Genomic DNA, 8,025 nt, shown 5'->3' with positions numbered 1-8,025 from the left:
TCCTACTGAGATATGTTGATTTTTATTCCTCTCTTTCCTTTTTTTTCATTTCCAAGAAGGTGTCTACTATCATTAGGGCGTTTTTATATCTGTAAAACACTCAATTAGGCTCCCATGTTTCTTATATTCCCAATCAGTCTTGAGTGAGATGAGGAGAGATTTTGCATGATAAGTAAGATGATGATGATGGACTGACAGCCTGACAGTTTCCTCTGAAACACATTAGCTTTTTGAGTCTTAGTCTTATTTGCATTTTTTTAAAACTATGATCACATATTTTTCCATGCCCTTTTTTCCAAAATGAACAAAATCAAGACTAAGTATAAAGTACAGTACCAGTCACAAGTTTGGACACACTTTCTAATTCAAGAGAATGGGAAGTTGTGTCCAAACCTTTAACAGGTACTGTAGTCTTTGATATTTTTTATCATCATCATGGATTAGTAAAGAGTCAGGAGCATGATAAATCAACTAAAGGACTACATATACCGTCTTAATGCAAAGTCTAACACATCGACCTTCATACATCTACAGAATCATAAATCATATGCTCCTGGATAGTCAAACAGTATCTTGCATTTCTTAACTAATAGCTGACAGATGAATGTATAACACACATTTACAATCCCACTGACAATTTAAAATGCAGCAACAACACAACTGGGACAAACCGCAAGTATATGTAATGATAGCGTTACTTTCGGTTGGCTACCTTTTGTTTCGCTATTGGTTAGGAGTGACAGCAGCATAAATGTAGGCTGTCTTCTACCAGATGTTCGCTTAAAAAAAAAATATCAATGTGTTAATATTTGATCCAGAATGCATATATAATATAATAGTATGTTATTGCTGTTAGCCTAATTTATTGTTGCGACAGTGGTACACTCTAAATTCTTAGAAGATCAAGACGAAAAATCCATTAGACAAATGAGAGATGGCAATGTCCGTTTAATGGTCAGTCATGTATTGCCATGAAATTTGTTACAGGAATTCATGGTTCCCAGATAGCCTGACCTACCAAGAAAAATGGCAAAACTGGTTGCAATGTCACTTGGACAAAAAACACCTACTATATAGTTACGTTTCAGTGATAGATGCCATCTAGTGGCCATGGTAATTATGACCCAGAAAAGTGGCACAGTTCACATGACATCCATATAAGTTGACAAATTTCCTCATTTGGTGTTGGTGTGTTGGGTGGATGGTTTAACTCTAACTTGTTAATAGTGTACTTTGGACTTTGCTGTAGAAGACAGCTGTTTGTATCCCGTTTACATCCACAAGTGTCACATTTGTAACTACGATTGTCCCCTAACCATAATCCTGTGGTGTTTACTGTTGCCATGACAATGAAGGTTGCCTAACTTTTAGTAAGTAGTAACTTTAACCCACACCACATTTCTGGTTCTGGTTCTGAATTTTCAGTCTTGAGTTAAATTACATCATCAATTCAGAATTTCAATTTGTCCAATGCTTTGGATTGTGACCAATTATCTGCAGAACTCCCATCAGCTTCAACTGTACTTTGGAATCCTATAGGACTTTTTGACTAGGTTAGGATACATGACAACATGCACATTGATCCAAAAAGCATTTCTCCTGCACACATTCAAAAGGAGCAGCTGTAGAACAGTGAATATATTTTGTAAAGCATCACAACCCCTGTGAAATCATTCATTTTACCATCAGAATTCGAGCCATTTGGTGCAATAACATTTGGAAACTCTCAAAGAGCCACATGATTACATTATTTTATCCCTGTTAGAGTAAGTGGTGATCCAACCCGAAGTCAGCCGGCAGAAGTACGTAGTGAGCACGCTCTTTGAACCCAACAATCGGAAGTTACATATGGGCAATTTCTTTACAGCAAGAAGCTGATTTTTTGGCTCCGTGCACCACTGAGCAACTTTCATAGGAATGAACAGGGCACCGTCTTTGAGTCCAGTATCCAGCTCTTCCTAATACATTTGTGATACAGCCTTACAGAGCTGCTAGCATGGCTACAGCCTCTTAGGCTTGACTAAAACAAGTCTAATTCTTACAATAATTAAACAACTCAAATAAGATCAAAATAAACACAGCATGACAGCTGCTGCAGGTGGAGGCCAGTCAGGAGAGACATGAAATGACTGTGGAATGGTCAATCAGAGAAAATCCAATTCAACCTGTTCCGCACCCAATATGTTGGCTTGGGAAATGTTAATATGTCTCCCTGACGACACCACACATATGCAGATAACTCTAATGGAGTGGTTGCAGTGTCAGGTGAGAGTTAAATACATATGCTTGCGTTCATCAAAACACCTTCCTTTGTTGTTTATCTGAATTATTTTCTAGGTCCTTGTTTGATTAAAGAAAACATTATGTTAACTCACACAACACAATGTACATTTCTAAAAAGGTTACGTGTATATGCTACATTTCAATGCTCTTTAAACGGCCCCACTGTTTCATTGTGCACATGTGGAATTACATAAACAATATCACCACAACCCACACAACACATTCATTAACATGGCTGGGAGCAAACTGTATGCATATCAACTATTTATGCAGTTACTGCACACACCTTGGTCCATAATATTTATTATGTATGAGGAAAGCACTGTTTCTCTGAGATTTAAAATGCTTTGGGAGGAAAATAATCACACATACATTGAAAGAGATGCACGTGATAAAAACTGTCACTGCTTATTATGACAGTAAATTGCAGGTGGAGGATGAGATAATGGAACGACAAAACTTGATACGTGTGTGTCCACGCTTTGGCCGCTGAGATTTACATCATTACCTTTACTTGGCAGCCCGTCACATTAGCATCCAGGTGGGTTGGGCTCTTCTGGTGACAGGCCCTGCAGGGAGGCTCTATAAAGCTTACAGGAGCCCTGTTTTTTGTGTGTGTGTGTGTGTGTGTGTGTGTGTGTGTGTGTGTGTGTGTGTGTGTGTGTGTGTGTGTGTGTGTGTGTGTGTGTGTGTGTGTGTGTGTGTGTGTGTGCGCGCGAAGTCTGGTTGAGTCACGCCTTTGAGCTAACACACATACACATGGGTGTAACCAGTGTCAGCAAAGCCCACAAGCACACGGGCAGCTTAATACCGTTGTCAGTCTAACAAATGCCGCCGTCAGTTCTAGTGTGTGGTTCAGGAGGGGGAATTTAAAAAAAAAAAACGCCTCTCTGCTCAAACACAACCGTTGCAGATTAGCGTGAAGGAGGGCAGAGTGCTGACAAGATGGTGTTTAAAGAGAGAGAGAGAGAGTTAGAGAAACTGTGTGTACTTTTCAATCGGGCCTCCAGATAACTCTTGTTCCGAGGAATGAGTACACTAATAGCTGATATACCTAAAGGACGACAAAGAGGAATGAGTGACTCAGTTGTGTCTCTGCAGGAGTATTGAACCATACAGAAAATACCACATGACAAATGTGCTTTAAGGGGACTGAACGACAATTTCAAAGGCAGTATCATGAGTCATTTCATTTGGGGAAAAAAAGCTCATTGAATTCATGTGTGTTCATGCTCTGATTTAGTGCATATTCATAATTTCATCCATGCAGTTGGTGTGGAGGAACATTAAAAATGCAGAGAGGGGGTGCTTGTATGAGGGCTTTTTTTAACATGAGAAAAACAGCTTAAACTGAGATCTTATCTCTATAATCTGTACTGTCAAAATGTTGTGCAAGTTTTACATGGATTTCTGAGAACTTGAAAGATAAAATGCTAATCAGAGCATCTCATGATTATCTCATCAGATACTTTTATGGATTTGGGAGATGTTGACTAAACTGCATCATTTATTTAAAACCAAAATTTAAAACTAAAACTAAAAAAAAGCTGCCTCCTTTCTAAGATTTTGGATTTGGTGTTTTGGTTCACTTTTTATGCACAAATATGCAGAAAAAAACAACTATTTATGGGTAAAACTTTGGTCACACACATCCATCTACCACTTTGACCTCCACATCATTCACTAATGTTATGCTGTACTGCAGAAATGCTTTACTGTTACTCATCCATAGTATATCACAATTGCATGACATTAATTTGGCACCTTTGTCCAAAGCAACTCACAATAAGGAAGAACAGCTAGATGTCATCAAAAACCTTGAGTTTAAAAAAGATGGGAAGATGGGCTGAGATGAGTTACTACAGAGTAGTCAGAGGAAGTTGCAGTAGTTCAGGTCTTAACAGAATTCGGGTCTCGGAAACAAGGGTCCGAATTATATTCAATGTAATCAGGTAGGGTCTTGTTGTATTGTATTAGGTCTCGAGCCTGTGTGTCAATACATCCAATACCCGGGTGGATCCAAGTAGACTTTGTTAAATAGTTGAGTGCCAGGGTTAGAGTTCCATTTGTTTTAGGTTTAATTTGTATTGACTGCTTTTTGGGTCAGGTCTACTCTTTTTTTTTAGTCATTTTGCATACCACATTTGGGGTTGGTTTTCTATAGGCCTGTTCCATATTGGGTTCAATTTTTTGGACTCAGGAAGACCTCTATCAGGATGAGGGGTGAATCATCCTGATGCCATAGAGGAAACTCTATCAGACCTTTCAGCCCAAGTTCAGGCAGGAAGAAGGAAGTTTTTACCCATTCATATCTTCGGGATCTCTTCAAGGGCTTTCCTATCATCCAATGATCATCTTATCTGAAGGATGTTTGAATTACCTTACCTGTTCTGTCCTTCTGCTGTCATTACAATTAACACCCCTCCACCACCCCACAGCCAACAGTGTCAAAACCCTGTCTTTGGCTTTCTAGGGGGGATCTCCATTCGTATGATATTAGTAGGGCTCTTATCTATAATTTATTCTAATTGATGGAATCAATGGCAAAGTCTTTTATCAAATAAATCTTTTGCATTCTTGATCACTTGTGGTGTCTTTCCTAATTGAACTGCTGCTGTTATACAAGAATGACAAGTTCGTTGTCCAGGGTCAACACTTTTGTATTTGTACCCTAGCAGGTATCTTCAGCAGTGTCACAAAGCACTGCATATTAGAGGGAAACTACAAGAACACCACAAGGCAGCAAAAACATTTTCCCTAGATGCACACATCTCCATCAGCAAAGAGGAACAATGGTGGCAGGTGGAAGCTGATCAGCATGGAGGGAAGGACACTCAAGAAGCCAGCTGCCACATCACATTTGATCCCTTTGGGAATAAAGCCCATTCATGCTATTTGATGATTAGATTTTGCCATAGAAACATCAGGAGTACCATATTGTCTGACACAGAGAAGGTGGAAATGCAGAAGTGTATGAGATGTGAAACCAGATCTATGTCAATCAACTAAATTCCACTCTTATCATCTAAAAGCAAAGGTTACAGCACTGCAACTTGACATTTTAGCCAACGCTGGGACCGAACATTTCAGCACAAAGAGATTTAACCGCATATTTATCCTCTTAATTGGTCAAATCCTCAAGTAATTGCCTGTCAGACTGTACAGCATGAAATGGGATATATGACAGCACAGAGAGGGAGAAGAAAAGGATGGATGAAGGGATGAAAGATGGATTGAAAGAGGGGAGGAGGAAAGAAAGCCTGGGAATGAGCTGTGATGGTCCCATTTCGTTGGCAGATTAGGCAGTGTGAGACAGACACAGGCTCTCCTCTGATAGGCAACCTAATAAAAGAACACTGAATGGAGTACTGTGGGTAATTGGAAAGCAATTACGGTCCTCCCTTTTCATACCATTAATGCATCTAAAAAAAACAACACTGGCTTTTTCTAAAGATACTGATGCGTTCTTGCTGGCTTTCTTCCTCTAAATTGTTCTCCCCACCATTTTTTTTTCTTCACCTTTTCTTTACCCTTTACCATGTGATGTTCAACCACCTTTACTCACTTCTCTTCAAATGCACTTCAGTTGGTAATGGCAGTCCACAGTGAAGCAATAAGGTTCTAAGGGGAAGGTTACTTTCATTGTATTTTACAAGAGCAAATACAGGGTTAAAATCTCTTTGTTAGCTTCTCTGACAGTAAGAATTCCTTTTAAGAAACAAACTAAACTTCATACATTCCAGTTATATATGTTAGGCAGTTTGGCTGTGGGCCACGGAAGGACTGCTAGGTTGCTATCATGTGGCCATTTATAAAGCACTTCACATATGTTCTGCAGTGTCCTTCTACAGTTAAAAGGCTTAGGGGATTCAGTACATATGGTACAAACTAGTTAGTTTGTAAACTTGAAAGGCTTAGGGGATTCAGTACATATGTTTTTAAAAGTGTTTATAGGCAAATTCTGTAAAAATGAAGCAATGGCAGCAAATAACACCAGCTGTTTGCTTGATACCAGACAGAACTGTCAAGTTGTTACACTCCATTTCCATTGTCAGTCTGACATTGCCTCCAATATATCCATTTTCTGTGGGGGCAGGGAGACTCAATTTGACCACCACTAAATGCTCTGGCTGGTGGTCCGTTTCCAACATGGTGGCCAGCTCACAGAAGTTCTCGTCTAACGGCTTAACACTACAATTAATATGTCTCTGAAAACATTTGTGGAGAGATGTTGGCAATGCAGTGAATCTTAATACATGTTTAATCAGCACTGCCTAGTTTTACTCCTCCTGGGTCACAGTACACAGCTTGATGACGCGTGACAACAGCTTGACAATGGTGTTAGTCCCACCATGGCGCTGATCAGCTAATCATCAGTCCCCCCGCAGCATTCATTGGATCAATCGCTTTTTTTTTAAACTGAGAAACGGCTGTTTCATGTCATGAAATGGGTGGATTCAAAGGTCCGTACCCAAGCGAATCAGCTGTAGCTAATTACAATTAATTCAGTAATGGCTAAATTGAAAAGTGAGTCTGTTCTCTGGTTAATGTACTTTCTGCTGGTTGGATTGATTGCAGAGTTCTGCACTGGTTTGGATACCCAGTAGTCACCATGTATTGTATCATGCCTATGACACAACATTTCACCCCTGATCAAGTAACAGGAAGTCACTGATGAAACATGTAGGCTAGCAGCTAATGAATGACCTAAACAAAAAATTGCCAGTGGTGCATACAAAACTGAGCACAATACATTATTGAAGGCCAAGTCAGACGTATGTGAAAAATTTGGTGTGATCAGAGGCCGTGAGAGTGACAGTGGCTTTGCTGGTTGTAAAAAGTGCCAGAAAGCATACATTTTTGTGCAGCATTACTGTTTGGCGTCTAGGATCTGACCTCATCACTCCCACAAGGAAACACTGATCATGCAGAGCATGGAATGGGGAGCAACAATACTAACTTCACCCCTGGGGTAAGATAGACTCAGAGCCTACCGGTGGATGCTGGGGTAGAGGAGGAGCTTTTGAAAAGCTATATCAGTCAAGTCAAGTCACATTAGAAGTTATCTCAAGGCACTTCTCACATGGAGCAGGTCTAGACTGTACTCTTGATCCTTTAGAGACCCAACATTCCCCCATTAGCAGCACTTGGCAACAGCAGCAAGGAAAACTTCCCTTTGACAAGAAGAAACCACAAGTAGAGCTGGGCCCTGGGTGGGCCACCATCTGTCTTGATTGGTTGGGTTGAAAGACAAAGAAGAAAAAAGGGGATACACAGAGAAGCACAACAACACAATAATGGAAATAGCAATGATAATAATAATAGAAATATGACTAATAATAATAATAGCATGCATGTGCGTTAAGCAGGACCATGGGTCCACAATCACAACCCACAGACGCATGAGATCCATAACCAGGTCGTCCGCAACCATGATCTATAGGTACGTATGAGACAAAAAGGTACGAAAACTCCAGGGAAGAAGCTAAGTTAGTAATCATCATTAATGGTACATGAATATTTACACGTGGAGAGGTCCCCCAGCAGTCTAGGCCTATAGCAGCATAACTGAGGGCTGGTCCAAGACAAGCCTGGGCTGGTCCAAGACAAGCCTGGGCTGGCCCCTACTCTAAGCTTTATCAAAAAGGAAAGTTTTAAGTCTACTCTTAAACGCAGAGAGAGTCTGAACCTCGGACTGAAGCTGAAAGCTGGTATATAACGGCAGTGGCAACAATAGAAGCA

This window comes from Scomber scombrus, chromosome 21 (genome assembly GCF_963691925.1).
Source record: "Scomber scombrus chromosome 21, fScoSco1.1, whole genome shotgun sequence".
Lineage (NCBI taxonomy): Eukaryota > Metazoa > Chordata > Actinopteri > Scombriformes > Scombridae > Scomber > Scomber scombrus.
This window is presented reverse-complemented; position numbering follows the sequence as displayed.